The following is a 15,173-nucleotide window of genomic DNA, read 5'->3' as shown; positions in this document are numbered from 1 at the left end:
GCACTCATTTTACATCAAAGGTGGTCCAACAATTAATGGACAGTTTGGGCATACATTGGGAACTTCATACCCCCTGTCACCCACAGAGCTCGGGGAGAGTAGAAAGAATGAACCAAACACTGAAACAAACCTTTACCAAATTAATGATTGAGACCCAGATGACATGGGTTAAGTGCCTACCCTTGGCCCTGCTCTGGATCAGGACACAGCCGAGATCTGATGTTGGTGTATCACCTTATGAAATGATGTTTGGGCTACCTTATTTACAAGGTGGGAGGGAAATGGCTAATTATGAATTGGGGGACAAAAACATTAGAAATTATGTGATGGTAATTGGGAGAACATTACAACATTTACGGGCTCAAGGGATGTTATCTCAGTCAGTTCCTTTGGATTTCCAAATCCACAAATTTAAACCAGGAGACTGGATTATGATAAAAATGTGGAAAGAACAAACACACCTCAGTGGGAAGGACCCTTTCAGGTCTTGCTTACTACAGAGACTGCAGTGCGGACAGCAGAGAGAGGATGGACACATGCAACAAGAGTTAAAGGACCTGTGGATCCACCCACCGAATGGACTGTGGTACCCCAAATGGAAGACCTAAGGATGGTCATCAGACGAGTTCCAGTATCAGAGCAGGAGTGGTAATGGTCCTTGCCTGGAAACATAAAACCTCCCTGGACATGGGGATATAATCCAAGCAGAGTATTGATGGGATTGAAGGAGGCAAGACCGGGTGGACCTCTGTAATTGCCAGAAAGAAGATCTAGAACCATGGCTGTGGGCAGCAACCCCATAGGCCGTGTGAGTGGAGTTACAAGTCAAACTGGACTCCTAATTCCCAGGATTATACCATAGCCACTCCCTGTGTATGGTGCCTATTAAAGTAAAAGAGGAAATATTTTCAGGCACAGAACATCAGTTGTTATTTCATTCCCTTTACCAGGAAGTTTAAATTGGAATTATTTTGCTTGTTGTAGAATTGTTGCCAAGTTAGGTTATTATGGCTCAAGCCAAATGTAGTAGAAAGAAGGGGAGGGATTGTGAGAAACTGGTTATAATATTTGGCTTTCGCAAGGGGAATTACTGGGGACTGTGGGGCTTGATCGTTGGGCTGATTCGTTGGGCTGATTGGTTGGTTATGGTCTGTATTGTGTGGGGTATTGGGGAAGAAAGGTGAGGTGCCAACATGTCTGGAGACTGGCCAGGTCAAAAGTGCAGGTTTTGTCTCAGTCCGGTTTTATCTCAGTCTTGATGGAGAGGGGTGGGAGCGTGTTGGGGAATATATGAATATGTACATTTTAATATATGAATATGTATGTTTGCTGTCTATATAAGTTCACCTCATGTTGTTGGGGTGCGCCTCTAGCAAATTCGCTCTGCGCCCAGCGCTGTGTTGCCTTTATTTTATAATAAACTGGTTATAAATTTTCAGCAGTGAGTTTGTTTCTCACAGGGGCTTGCATAATGCGAGCACAAGACGAATTTACAGCATTAGAGGAAAAGATTAAAAAACTTGAGGAAAAAAATAACTCCCTGGAAAGAGAGTTAGGAAAGTCTGAGGCACAAAATTATAAACTTCATGACTTATTAACGTTTCAAATTAAAGAAAGCAACGCTACTATCAAGGTATTAGCAGGATCAGACACAGACTCTGTTTCAAACCTCCCTGGAATCTCCCAACCGCCTAGCCCCAAGGAATCCCCACGGCCACAATGTCGCGCCCGGAGCCAGGTCTCCCGTACCGTCCTTTTACGAATTACCCCCACCACAGTCTCACGGAAAGGACAGAAAGGTAGCAAACCCCACCGCAGCACAAGACTTTAGACCCACGGTCTCCTTGGACCTGCTGAGACTCCAAACACTGCAAACAGCGAGTCCCGATTCACCCATTCAGTCCAGCACGTCAGCAGCAGCGTGCGAATTAAATTCACTTGACAATAGTGCTCCGAAAAGCAAAGCCCGGAAAAAATCCCAGAGCTACCAAACGGAGAGGAACCCATCTGACCGGGACAATACGGATTACCGTTCGGAAGATGAACCCATACAGAGGAAAGCCGTGTGTTTACGTCCCGTTCTTAAAGAGCAATACACGGACAGCTGCCATGGCCGAGGGACAACTACCTCTGTTCGCCCATACTGCGGAGCAAAGCTTCGGGACCTGCAGGAGATGTTTGCACGAGAACCGGACGAGTCGGTGTCGTAGGGTTGGAAGGGTAAGGCCAAAAAAAAGCCTCCTCCCTCCCCCCTGTAAAGTAAAGGGAAAGAAAATTTGAAGGGAAAGGAAAAAAAACCTCGCAGCTGAATTAGCAAAGCAGTGGAGCTGTATATTTACAAAGCAATATAGGATATGCAGGGGAATTTACAGAATTTACAATATTTACAATATATACAAAAATATACAACAAGCTAGCACCGAAATGAGAGTTACCGCCTCTGCTGAGGGGGTTCCCCACCTCCGCTTCCCCCCTCTCTCCCCCTTTCCCCAGAGCGGGTTAGAAAGAGAGAGAAAGAGAAAAAAATTAGAAGCAGTTATGTGTTAATTGGAAAGCAGTTAATACAGGCCTTGCAGTTTATCAGTTTTCAAGGTTGAGCCTTGGCCGAAAGCCCAGAAACAGCTGCTGCCCAAAGGAGGAGCGGAAGAAAGACTGATAGAAAAGTACTGGAATGCCCAGGATACCCTCCTGCACTCCCAGTTCAGAAGGTGCTTCCTCCCACTCTACCAATGAAATTAGTTTAGATCCGTCTTTTTCGTTTACCAACTTCCAACCACCATATTCCCTTTCTTAAGGGGACAGCCTCAACCGGTCACAGTCGGTAACAGACTTTTTGTGTCACTTTATGGAATTGGGTGGGGATACAATTATTTTGGACCGTAAGGAAGCAAAGGCTGTTCATGGGGCCATGAAGTATTTTTGGGCATGGGTCCAGAGGGATACCACTCGTTAACTTCCCGTATCGCTCACTGGGCTGGAAGTTTAGATCCTATAGATAGAGACGAACCAACAGAAGTGAGGGTTACAATTTCGGCCGAACTCACTGCCGCGATCAAAAAGTTGGCGTGCGTTCAAGCAATGTACGATCGCGGGGCATATTCTTCCCCAGTAGATGCCCCAATTAACCCAGTGTGACTCAAAATTCTAATCCGTGGTCTGCCGCCGGGTCTAAAAAATGTATGTGATGCCAAAAAGGAGGAAATTGAACGAGTAGTCGAAAGGAATAATGCCTCTACTAATTCCCGGGAACACCACTTAACTTGGGAAGAGCTTCTGATGGCATTATCCCACAAAGGCTGAGACATGGGCTACCCTGATCATATATGTTCACGGCCAAGACTCCCAGCGACAGATGCCATACTGGTTTCAAAGGCGACACCGCGGGGGAAAAGGCAGGAAGTGCACTACACTAAGGCATCCCCTACTGTGACTTCTGCGAGTTCAAGCAGCAGCCCGGAGTCAGATTGCAGTCACTCGGGAAGTCCCAGAGGGAGAAATTCTGACCACTGGAGAGATAAACGGCGTACTTCTAATAGATCATTTTCACCCAGAGAGAAATGGTATCAACTAGCACGGTCTTTGAATGTACCTGAATCCGTAATAGCGCCGTTATCAACGGGACTGTTAAAAGGAGTAGTGCTGAGCTTACAAAATAAATCCGGCAGCTGGAAAGAGGACAACTACCGAAGTGACTGCCGCAGCAAGGGGAAGGATGAAGCTGGAAGCAGCAGTCCTAAAACTGTTTCACCCAGCAAGGATGCTAACCCCTTCAAACCTCGCCGCCAGAGCCCAGATAAAAAGCCAAAAAACTAGACACAGCGGTGACTGTTCCAGGCCTCCTCATCGCTTTGTTAATACCTGCCATGGTCTGAGGATCCAGAGCCTTTCACTTTGATTCCCATTGGACCTACTCGAACTGCTGTAAAATTCCTTATTGACACTGGGGCGCAAATCAGTGTTTTGAATGTGCAACAAGCCAAACACTTGAGGATCCTACCATCCTGGAAAAGGATAAAGATACAGGGTGTTACAGGAATGCCTCATACATGCCTGTGGTGGGTTAACGCCTTTTTCTGAAAACAAAAGAACAAAGCAGAGTGGAGGGCTTGCGGGTACTTTACCCTCCCTGCAGGGCATTTCCCCTGGGAAAGCTGAGTCTGTTCCACTCCCCCCTCCCTGCCCAGCTAGGGTATAAAAAGCAGGACATCATAGCTGTTGAATCTCCTTTTTGGCTCCTGCCTCTGATGGATGAGAGCTACTGCAGCTGCCCTCCTGCTCCTCAGCCACGTGGCCGGACCTGATGCTTTTCCCTGCTGCCTCCTCACCTCCTCAGAGAAAGACTGGTTTTGTATTATTCTTTTCTGTCCCCCTCCCATCCATTCTTGTTCCTTGCCCTTGTGAACTTTTTTTGCTGTTATTGTCATATATGTAATTTTTAAAAAAATTCTTCGCCTCTCTACTTCCAAGCTGACTCCAGATTGTTTAGTGGATTTGCTCCTTACCCTTTTTTTTTCCCCTCTCCCTGTTTGGAGGGAGGAGGGGGGAGTGGGGAAGAGATTCTCAGCCTTTTCCCCATTTGAGCTTTTAACGCCCAGTTAAGGCTCAAACCACTACAATTTTTGGCACCCAACGTGGGGCTAGCTGTTGTGCCCACTCTGCAGATCGATTGCAAAAGATGGAGAGTTTAAATTGAGTTCTGGGCATCGGTTTTGGGTTTGCAAGTTGGGGCTCAAGTTTTCTTGTTGGGGCGACTGTGTGAACTCCTGTGGACTGCAGAAGGACACCTGGTGCATGGCTGATGGCATGGAAGTCTCTCCTGTTGCTTGGGAACAGCGAGGGGTGGCTCTTTCTGTGACTTTCTGCCCAGGGTGGCTTAAGAATGCTCGGGTAGCCTAAGAAGGCGAGACCTGCCTTCTCCTCCTTGTTCTCTGCGGAGCGACGAGCAGCAGGGAGCGGAGCGGAGGAGGGGCTGCGGCAAGCAGAGCGGGGTCGGCCCGTGGCCGCTGTGGGGGATGGCCACCCGCGGCGAGCTGGCAAGCGACGGCTTTGGAAACCCGAGGGCAAAGGGGGACTTCAGCTGGAAAGCTGTTCTCAATGGCTCTGAGAACGTGCTCATGGCTTTGGCTGAAGCAACCGTTTGGATGCCCAAAGGGGTGGAGGTGACTTGGACTCTGCATCGCGGTGACAGAGACGGCGGGGGCCGGGCTGAGCTGCGTTCAAGCGGCGGCAGCAGCTGTAAATCATTCCCTGGTGTTTTCGGACATGCTCCGAGAATGGCGCCGAGCACCTGGCTCTGCCTCCTCTCTTCTCAGCGAGTTCTGCTGCAGCCACCCCCTCTTCTGGGGGAGGGCTGTGAATCGGATGCGGTGATGCCTTGGTACGCAAACCCCTAGTGGGGAGGCGATGTGCTTGTGATGTGCCTGTGATGTGCCTGCGATGTGCATTTGTGTAGCTTCAGATCGCGGCTGGAAGCGGTTGGCTGCGGCTCCCTGGAAGAATGGAAAAAAGCGGTCGTTGCTTCAACCGGCTTGCCCCAGGGGTGGAAAAAGCTGTTAATTAACTGTAAAAGCAAACAAAGGCTCGGCTGAGAAGTTGTGAGGTATTGCCAGGATGTCCCAACGAGTCCACAAGGAATTCACACTGCAGGAGAATGACTCTGTGTCGCTGGGAGGTTCCATCATATGAGGAAGAAGAAATGGAATGGACTGATACTTGAGCCTGAATGAGAGACTCTGTGGAAGGACGCCCAGATGAAGACCTGGACTGCTGCTAGACATGTCAACAGAAGAGTTCTAATTTGATGATATGTTTTGGGTGCAGGGATTATGGTATGGAATAAGGGGTCTAGTGTGTGGTGGTTTAGGCTGGGTGCTGGCCTGGATGCCACTGCACAGAACACACCTGGGAGGTCCCAAGGGGTGGGCCCAGCCCAGGGGGTGGTCACAGGCAGGTATTCCATTCCCATAATGCCCTGCTTCCCTGTAAAATGTCCATGCGGGGTCTTCACTTCCTCTTTTCGCCCCCAGCTGCTGCCTAGGTAAAATGACGTGAGCCGCCTCCCTTGGGCCTGCCCAGACCCAAGGCTGGGTTGTGGGGGGGGAGGAAAGAGCCCTGGGGGGGTTTGGGTGTACCCCCAGGTGGGGATGGAATGTTTCATAGTTTCATAGTTTCATAGTTTCATTCAGGGTTGGAAGGGACCACAAGGATCATCTAGTTCCAACCCCCCTGCCATGGGCAGGGACACCCCACACTAGATCAGCCTGGCCAGAGCCTCATCCAGCCTGCTCTTAAACACCCCCAGGGACGGGGCCTCGACCACCTCCCTGGACAACACATTCCAGGGTTTCACCACTCTCATGTTCTTGGGTATGTTGTGGGATTTTCTCTCTTTTGTCACGGTGCTTGTGGTTCTCTGTAAAGCTTTCATTGTTGTTTCGTTTTTTTTAATTGTTTTGCTATTTAAACTTTCCATCACTTTTGCAATCTGTATGTCTGAGTCGTTGTTTCTGCCCGTGGTGGGGAGGGGATCTGCCCCAACCCATTACAATGCCATTTAGCCAAAACAAGGTTGTGGCTTCCTGGTGACAAGCGGAGTACCCTGGTAGAAGTTGCCCTGAGTCCGTACCCAGAGAACATCCTTGGATTTGATGTTTTAGCTGGCAAACGGTGGCATCTCCCTAATGGTACCCTGTGGTGCTTTGGCTCCTATGGAGTAGGAGCAAAAGGGACCGAAACCTCTCAGGTAGGCACTCTCCAAATTGCTCCACCCTTACCTTAATTTGCCTCAATTTTTACTAGCAGGACAGAATGTCTTCCAGACAGCTGGCCTCCAGAGCTGGCAGAAGGAGCCAGGGAGCAGCATAGTTTTCCACTGTTCCAAAATGGGGTAGTTGGTGATCTGCTCAGCCACCTGGATCCCCACAATTCCATGGGACCAGATGGGATCCATCCTAGGGTGCTGAGGGAGCTGTCAGAGGAGCTGGCCAAGCCGCTCTCCATCATTTTTCAGCAGTCCTGGCTCACTGGAGATGTCCCAGAGGACTGGAAGCTGGCCAACATGGTGCCCATCCACAAGAAGGGCCGGTTGGATGAGCCAGGGAATTATAGGCCTGTTAGCCTGACCTCAGTGCCAGGCAAGATCATGGAACAGGTCATCCTGAGTGCATTAACACAGCACTTAGAGGATGGCCAAGGGATCAGGCTCAGCCAACATGGATTTAGGAAGGGCAGGTCCTGCCTGACCAACCTGATCTCCTTCTATGAGCAGGTGACCCGCCTGGTGGATGTGGAGAGGCCTGTGGATGTAGTTTACCTGGACTTCAGCAAGGCCTTTGACACCGTCCCCCATAGCAAACTCCTGGCCAAGCTGTCAGCCCATGGCTTGGACAGCAGCACTCTGAGCTGGGTTAGGAACTGGCTGGAGGGCCGAACCCAGAGAGTGGTGGTGAATGGTGTCACATCCAGCTGGCGGCCAGTCAGTAGTGGAGTCCCCCAGCAATCAGTGCTGGGCCCTGTGCTCTTTAACATCTTTATTGATGATGTGGATGAGGGCATTGAGTCTATCATCAGTAAATTTGCTGATGACACCAAGCTGGGGACAGGAGTTGATCTGCTAGAGGGTAGAGAGGCTTTGCAGAGAGACCTCGACAGGCTGGACAGATGGGCAGAGTCCAACGGCATGAGATTTAACACATCCAAGTGCCGGGTTCTGCACATTGGCCACAACAACCCCATGCAGTGCTACAGGCTGGGGTCAGAGTGGCTGGAGAGCAGCCAGGCAGAGAGGGACCTGGGGGTGCTGGTTGAACATGAGCCTGCAGTGTGCCCAGGTGGCCAGGAGGGCCAATGGCATCCTGGCCTGCATCAAGAACAGTGTGGCCAGCAGGAGCAGGGAGGTCATTCTGCCCCTGTACACTGCACTGGTTAGGCCACACCTCGAGTACTGTGTCCAGTTCTGGGCTCCTCAGTTTAGGAAGGATGTTGACTTGCTGGAACGAGTCCAGAGAAGGGCAACGAAGTTAGTGAGGGGCTTGGAACACAAGCCGTATAAGGAGAGACTGAGGGAGCTGGGGCTACTTAGCCTGGAGAGGAGGAGACTCAGGGGTGACCTCATTACTCTCTACAACTACCTGAAGGGGGGTTGTAAACAGGCAGAGGTTGGGCTCTTCTCCCAGGCAGCCAGCACCAGAACAAGAGGACACAGTCTCAGGCTGCACCAGGGGAAGTTCTTGCTGGAGGTCAGGAGGAAGTTTTACACAGAGAGAGTGATTGCCCACTGGAATGGACTGCCCGGGGAGGTGGTGGAGTCGCCGTCACTGGAGGTGTTCAGGAGGAGACTTGACAGGGTGCTTGGTTACATGGGTTAGTTAATTAGGTGGTGTTGGGTGATAGGTTGGACGCGATGATCTTGAAGGTCTCTTCCAACCTGGTTTATTCTATTCTACCCAAATTGAGTATCACATGTGTTGCACAGTATTCCCTACCAGCAGCAGCCAGACAAGGCATCACTGAGGTGATTGCAGACCTGGAAAAGAGACAAATCATCACCAGGACACACTCACCCTATAACTCACCAGTGTGGCCAGTGCGTAAACCTGACGGACGATGGAGACTCAGCATTGACTACATTCCACCCCCTCTCACTGCTGCAGTCCCAAGCCTAACATCCATCGTGACAGCAATCCAATCACATACTTGGATGGCTTCACTGGACATTAAGGACGTACTTTATGATCCCTCTATGTGAGGAGGACAAACCACAGTTCGCTTTCACATGGCAAGGTTCCCAATACACCTTCAATTGTCTTCCCCAGGGGTACAAGCACTCAGGAACCATTGCACACAATTCCTTAGCAGCACTGTTAGACACCGTTGAAGTCCCAAAAGATGTAAGTGTCTACCAGTACATAGATGACATCTTTGTCGGGGGAAATGACGAAGGTAAGGTGGGTTCAGTAGCTGCAGCGATCTGGGACCTTTTGACCAAAAATGGGTTACAAGTTCCACAAGCCAAATGTCAAGGCCCGAGCCAAGAAATTAAATTTCTTGGATCCTGGTGGGTAGCAGGAGCAATATCAGTGCCAGAGGATGCTCTTGAGGCTATTGAAAAGGGCCAACTTCCCAATAACAAAAGGGAGCTTCAGCAGCTCTTGGGTACCTTGGGTTACTGGAGAAAACACATTCCAGGTTTCTCAGTAATTGCTCGTCCCCTCTATGACCTGCTTAAAAAGAACAGAGTCTGGGACTGGACCCCAAGGCACACTGAAAGCCTAAAAGTTTTGAAGGACGAATTAAAGGCTTACCAGAAATTGGGCCCTTTGCACCCACATGACCCCTTAAGGGCAGAATGGGGCTTCTCTGAACATGCTTCCTACTGTGGGATTTTTCAAAGGGGACCCAAAGGCCCGAACAGAGCCCTTTTATTCTCTTCAACAGCATTCAAAGATGCTGAAAGGAGATACTCTGAATGGGAGAAGGGACTCCTGTCTCTAACCTGAGCTGTCAAAGAGACAGAGAAGCTGTGCAATACGCAGGATATCGTAGTGCAAGGTCCATTCTCTCTGCTCAAAGCAATCCTCAATGGAACCCCTCCACCAGAGGGAATTGCTCAGAAGGCTACCGTGAGAAAATGGTATGCCTATCTGGAAGGGATGGCTCAGCTTATGCCTCTAAGAGAAGGACCCACAAAAGTATCCAAATTGCAGCAGCCCATCAACCCACATACTGTCCCACTGTGCCAGCCCTACAAGCCATCTCCTATTCAGGTAGCACCTGAATTGACTGTCGATGCCAATACTGAGGGAGTGTGGTTCACAGATGCATCTGCCCAAAGGGTAGAATCACAGTGGCATTACAAGGCCGCAGCGCTGGAGATTGGTACAGACAGGACTGTCATTGAAGAGGGCGAAGGCAGTGCCCAAGTGGGAGAACTGCGTGCCCTTATGCTAGCTGTGGAAAATGGTGCAGAGACCATATACACCAATTCCTATGCTACTTTCAAAGGTGCCACAGAATGGATTTGCCAGTGGGAAGCAAATCAGTGGCTAGTTGGCAACATCCCAGTTTGGAGGGCAACCGACTGGCAAAGACTACTAGAGATAAGTCGAGCCAGGACTATCAAAGTAGGATGGGTAAACGGACACTCCAGGAAGCAAACCCCTGCCGCTACTTGGAATCAACAAGTAGATCACTTAGCAAAAATCAGTGTAGTTGATTGTGAGGGAAAGGAGTGGGAGCGACTGGCTGAGTGGCTACATATTAAAAGAGGTCACTCAGGTAAGTCAGACCTTTACTACGAATGCAGATCCAGAGGGTGGCCAGTTTCTTTGACCACATGCGAAACCATTGTTTCAGCCTGCCCTCAGTGCCAGGTTAGATTAAAAGCTAACCATCCCAGTCTGGTTCCAGCCCAGCATATTAAGAAAGACAAAGTGCTATGGAGCACATGGCAAATTGATTATGTTGGTCCCCTCCAACCCTCACATGGAAAAAAATACATACTGGTAGGGGTAGAAGTGGTTTCAGGCTTAGTCATGGCCACTGCTACTAGCACTGCTTCAGGAGCTCAAACCATTGAAACTCTAAAGGATTGGTTCGGCATTCTGCCTATGCCTGAACATATTCAGAGTGATAATGGTTCACATTTCACCTCAGCCTCAGTGCAAGACTGGGCCCGAGGGGAAGGAGTCAAATGGACATTTCATACTCCATATTATCCCCAGGCAAATGGCATAGTGGAAAGGGCAAATGGCCTCATTAAGAAACATGCAAATGTTTCAAGGAGTAATTGGGACAAACACCTGCCTTCTGCAGTTTTCATTGTAAACAATCGATGGGGGAATTATGGCAGCCCCAAAGTCAAGGCATTTTGCCCTGCTGACCCAGTTAGGGATGTCAGCCACATGCCAGGGGAGGCAAAGGATGAACACCCACATTCAGTAACACAGATGCAGGTGGGCCAACCAGTGTTAGTGAAACTGCCTTCTGTCGGGATTGTACCCATGATGCTGGCTAAGCCCAGGGGTCTATACGCTTGGGAAGCTACTGACATCAATGGGAAAACTCATCTCATAAGTGCTCGGTGGGTCATTCCAAATTACTAACTGTCAAGCCCGGCTTTGAACACCGTGGCCAGTCTTGTTTCTCCACAGAGTGACAACGGTTCCAGTGGACAGACTATGCTGGAAATGAAGACCCGTCTCGGGAGTAACAGGGGTCCACCACCAGTCAGGGGTTGGAGACTAGAAAACACTAAGGTCACCGATACTGACCTTAGACTTAACGAGTTCTATCCTGTGTTGTAGTATGCTTTGTTTAGAGTACAGTTGTACACTTCCGAGATATGTATATATATATGTATGATGTTCTTGTGATGTTTCTATATAATGTTTAATTCATCTTTGGTAGAGTTTAATCATAGAACAACATTTGCCCACATATACTTGCCCATAAGCAGGGGATGGAATGTAGTGAACGATGCTTATGGTCAGGATTGTGCCCCAAACATTTGTAGGATATACTTCTCTGTGTGTTAACCATCCTTTGTTCCCCCTCCTTTCTGGAGGCGGCAGGGGGGGATCCTGGCACCACTGAGTCCAGGTAAACAGCCTACCTGGGCATGGTCTCACCCCTGTGGTACACAAGGGGCAGGCAATGTGTTTGTTTCCCTGGGTATAGCATATACTTAGGCCATATTTGGTAGGTGTCAGCTCATTGGTTAATCTTTGCATTAGCAACAGATGCTTATTGGACCAGTATTCACTGGGGTAAATGGTAAATAGGGGTCATTTGGTAAATGAGCCCCCCACCTTGGTGTTGGAGCCTGTGTGTGTGCATGCCAGTGCTTCAAGAGGCCTCGTGGTCCTTTGCCATTGTCACCCAGTTGCGTGCGGTGGCGTGGACATTACTCCGTGGGATCAACCGCTGCGTGATCCATCGCTGTAGGAGAAAACCTGGTAGCCCGTGTGAACCAGCGTTGCTGACCTGCCACAGCCCCCCGAGCAGGGAACCTTTGTGTCCTGGGAGAAGCAGCAGCCACGCGTGCGGCCACTCGGCTGGCGCCATTTCCTGTCTCCTTATTACGGCACATCCGTGCCACGTTCCCTGGTCTATAAACATTATTAAGGAAAGACTTCACGAAGTTCTCAGCTTGTGAGTAAGCCAAGCCTTTCTTTATAGAGCTTCAGTTAGGGTAATGTTTAAATTGCTCCGGGTGGAGGGTTGCCAGTCACTGACCAACCCCTCCCCCGCCACTCTCTGACTCAGTTTCGATTATAAGTTCTGTGAATCATTTGATTTAAGTGCCCATACATAACATTCTGTAAAGATAGTTCCACTAACCGAATATTGATACCTGTGAAGGGTGACTGTAAATACCCCGTTACAGAGTTTGTGTGTATATATATATATATAAATAAACTTAACATATATTTTCATTGTTACATCTGCTGCTCATTTCTGAGGGCATATTCACTACAGAGATATAAGGCTTCTTAGGTGTTCAAAGACAAACAGTTCTAATTATTACTATCTAATTATTAAAAAGTGAAGGAAACTTACCCTTTCGCAATTTAAGCAGATCATCCTTTGTTTCTAGAAAACATTCTTCAAACTGCAAGAAATACAGAAGACATGTTGTGTTGTCATTGCATAGTTTAGCTTCTGCTTTCCATGAGACAATGAGAGCACAAAAAGCTGTGTTTTGAGGTTTTAAAATCAGATTTAGAAGTGATATCTTTCAAATTTTATTTTGTCTGTCTCACATCATCTCCTTTTCCCTCTCACGTGATTCATAATTTTTGCAGGTGATATTTTGGCTAAAGCTGAGGTGACTGAAAGGCACAAAACCCTATCTGCTGAGAAACAATGACTGTTCTGCTGCTGCTGTTGTTGGAGCTGGCAGGAGATGGTGCAAGGAGAGAGGAGGATAGGTAAATTCACACTGCAGCAGCAGAACTGTTTTATAGCTTTTTTTGCACAAGATGGCAAAAGGAGGGAGGAAGATATCATGTGTCCTGTGCAACTTTGTCAACATTGCCCATCACCATGACAAAAACTCACAGCTTTTAAAACATGTGTATGCCCACACTCCCTCTCCAGTTTAGAATCAGAAACTGTCAGAGGTAAAAGCAATTGGTTTGTGCTTTATAATATACAGTACCTTCAGGGCAAGCTACATTGTAGGAGGCATAAAGAGACTGGATGGGGCATCTGTTGCCATGGTTTAATTGATTAGATAGTGTTGGATAATAGGTTGGACTCATGATCTCAAAGGTCTCTTCCAACCTGGTTAATTCTATTCTATTCTATTCTGCTACTTTGGACACTGGGATTTAAATGAAGGTCTTCAGAATTGAAAGTGCTCAACCCTTGTGATCAGAAGGTAAGAAGCCAGATTCTGTATCTGAGGTTTTTTCCATTTCACTAGCTACAAGGGGGAGGCATTTCTAGTGCTATTAGTAGGCTTGGCACATGATGATTGGAAGTGAAACAGGAATTGCTCTCCTGCTTAGGGTAAACTAGTGGTCATTGTTGGCTTGCATTGTGAGCAATGCACTAAATGCAGAGCTCAAAACTGATGGTCACATTTTTATAAGGAATGGTAAAGATACATATTTGTCACATGCTCTTAGTATTAAAAAAAATTTAAAAAATAAAACCAGAAGGAGAGGCAAACCTCAACCCCGGCTGCTGCTAGTAGCCACCGTATTGGTTCCATTCGGCCTCGTCCATTGAAGTAGTGCAGCTTGGGTTTCCCAGACATGTTTCTACGTGCCTAATTTCCTGCTATCTGGAATAAAAAAAGCAAGTTTTGCAAAATAAATATGCAGAGTGCTGACTTTGAGCCTCCAATGGGTTCTCAAGAATTGTTCAAAGCTGTCTTGTTTGAAACCAATGATTTATGGTCCAAGACTCTCATCAAATTAGTAGAGAAGGTAAAATATTATATTGAGAGACTACACTAAATCATTTTGTTTTAAGATGTCTTTTATAAGTGCAGGTTAGTTAAGCAAAACTCTATTCTGAGAGCAATTGGCCCATGTAAAACCTGTCTGCATCCCAAAGTGTTCTGCTCTGACTGGAAAGCATCTCATGCAAGACTTGTTTTCTATTTATTATGGCATTATCTCAGGATGCAGTTTAATCAGACACACAGTATAAACTCAGAAATTGCTGTGTTTTCTCCAGCAACCATTATGCTCCTTTATAAAGTTACAGGAAGGACTGTTAAGCTTTCAGTCTCATTTATAACACTCCCTTCTCCTCCCCTTTCTTTAGGCGATCACCCAAAGACATGGAATTTAATTTTGTCTCTGGTAACATTAGATTTCCTAGCCAAACCCATGACACACAGACAGAGCCAAAGTGTAATTATCTGCTTAGTCCAGTTCTAATTCTGCTAGAACTTGAAGCAAGAAGGGTTTGTAGACAAACTGTCACCCACCTCATTCAGAACCATGTGAATGCACATCAGCAGCAGATGTGTAGACAGCACCTGGTTTATACTAGCTTCACAGTTACTAACACTGTATCAACAACAAAGCTGAAAATGAACAGCAGTGGGGGAAAAACAGCAACAAACAACTAAAACCACCCCATATTCCCCTTGTAAATAACATCATCATCTCTGTAGTAGGAGGAAGGGGGTGAGAGGAAGCCCTCCACACTTCTGAGATATACATTTCTTTTTCTTGAATCTGTACATCTAGAAGGCACTTGATTAACAATTTCATATTTGATGCACATAACCATGCTAGTAAGGAAAGTACAAAGTACATACAAATACTTAATCCAAAAAACTCGCTGGCTGACAGATGTACAAATATGCTAATTTCCTATGTGTGTGCAAAATCCAAAAAGCTTACCTTGTACGAAGTATTCCTCACTCTAGTAGCTTTGCCTTGACATTGTGTAAGCCTGTAAGCCGTCCTGCAAACAGTTCTCTGCCAATGGGAAACTTTCCTTCCTTAAATAATAACCTGGTCTGTTTAGTCACTTTTCACCTACAGAAAGTAAATCCCTAACTAATTCTGATTGTGCACCAAAGAAAGAGTCACGAGAGGTCATGGGGAGCATTTGTGCTAGGAAAAAATTGTGTGCTGCTTCTTTTCAGTTTTTGGCAACCTGCTAGTGAAAAATAATTAGAACATCTGAAAATCTCCCACAGGTTAAAA

General features: G+C 47.5%; 1 long non-coding RNA gene across 1 annotated transcript; it reads right to left on the bottom strand.

Annotated features, from left to right (window-relative positions):
- Positions 1–8,505: 8,505 nt before the first annotated feature.
- LOC137443356 (uncharacterized) lies at positions 8,506–14,954 on the bottom strand. The gene is made up of 4 exons (XR_010987862.1): positions 14,865–14,954; positions 13,676–13,789; positions 12,559–12,610; positions 8,506–8,524 (listed from the first exon to the last, which is right to left on the bottom strand). It is a non-coding gene; the product is annotated as an uncharacterized lncRNA (long non-coding RNA).
- Positions 14,955–15,173: the final 219 nt, after the last annotated feature.

Source organism: Melanerpes formicivorus, unplaced genomic scaffold, assembly GCF_026170545.1.
Source record: "Melanerpes formicivorus ecotype bairdi unplaced genomic scaffold, bMelFor1.0.p_v2 SCAF_9, whole genome shotgun sequence".
Lineage (NCBI taxonomy): Eukaryota > Metazoa > Chordata > Aves > Piciformes > Picidae > Melanerpes > Melanerpes formicivorus.
This window is presented reverse-complemented; position numbering and strand designations above follow the sequence as displayed.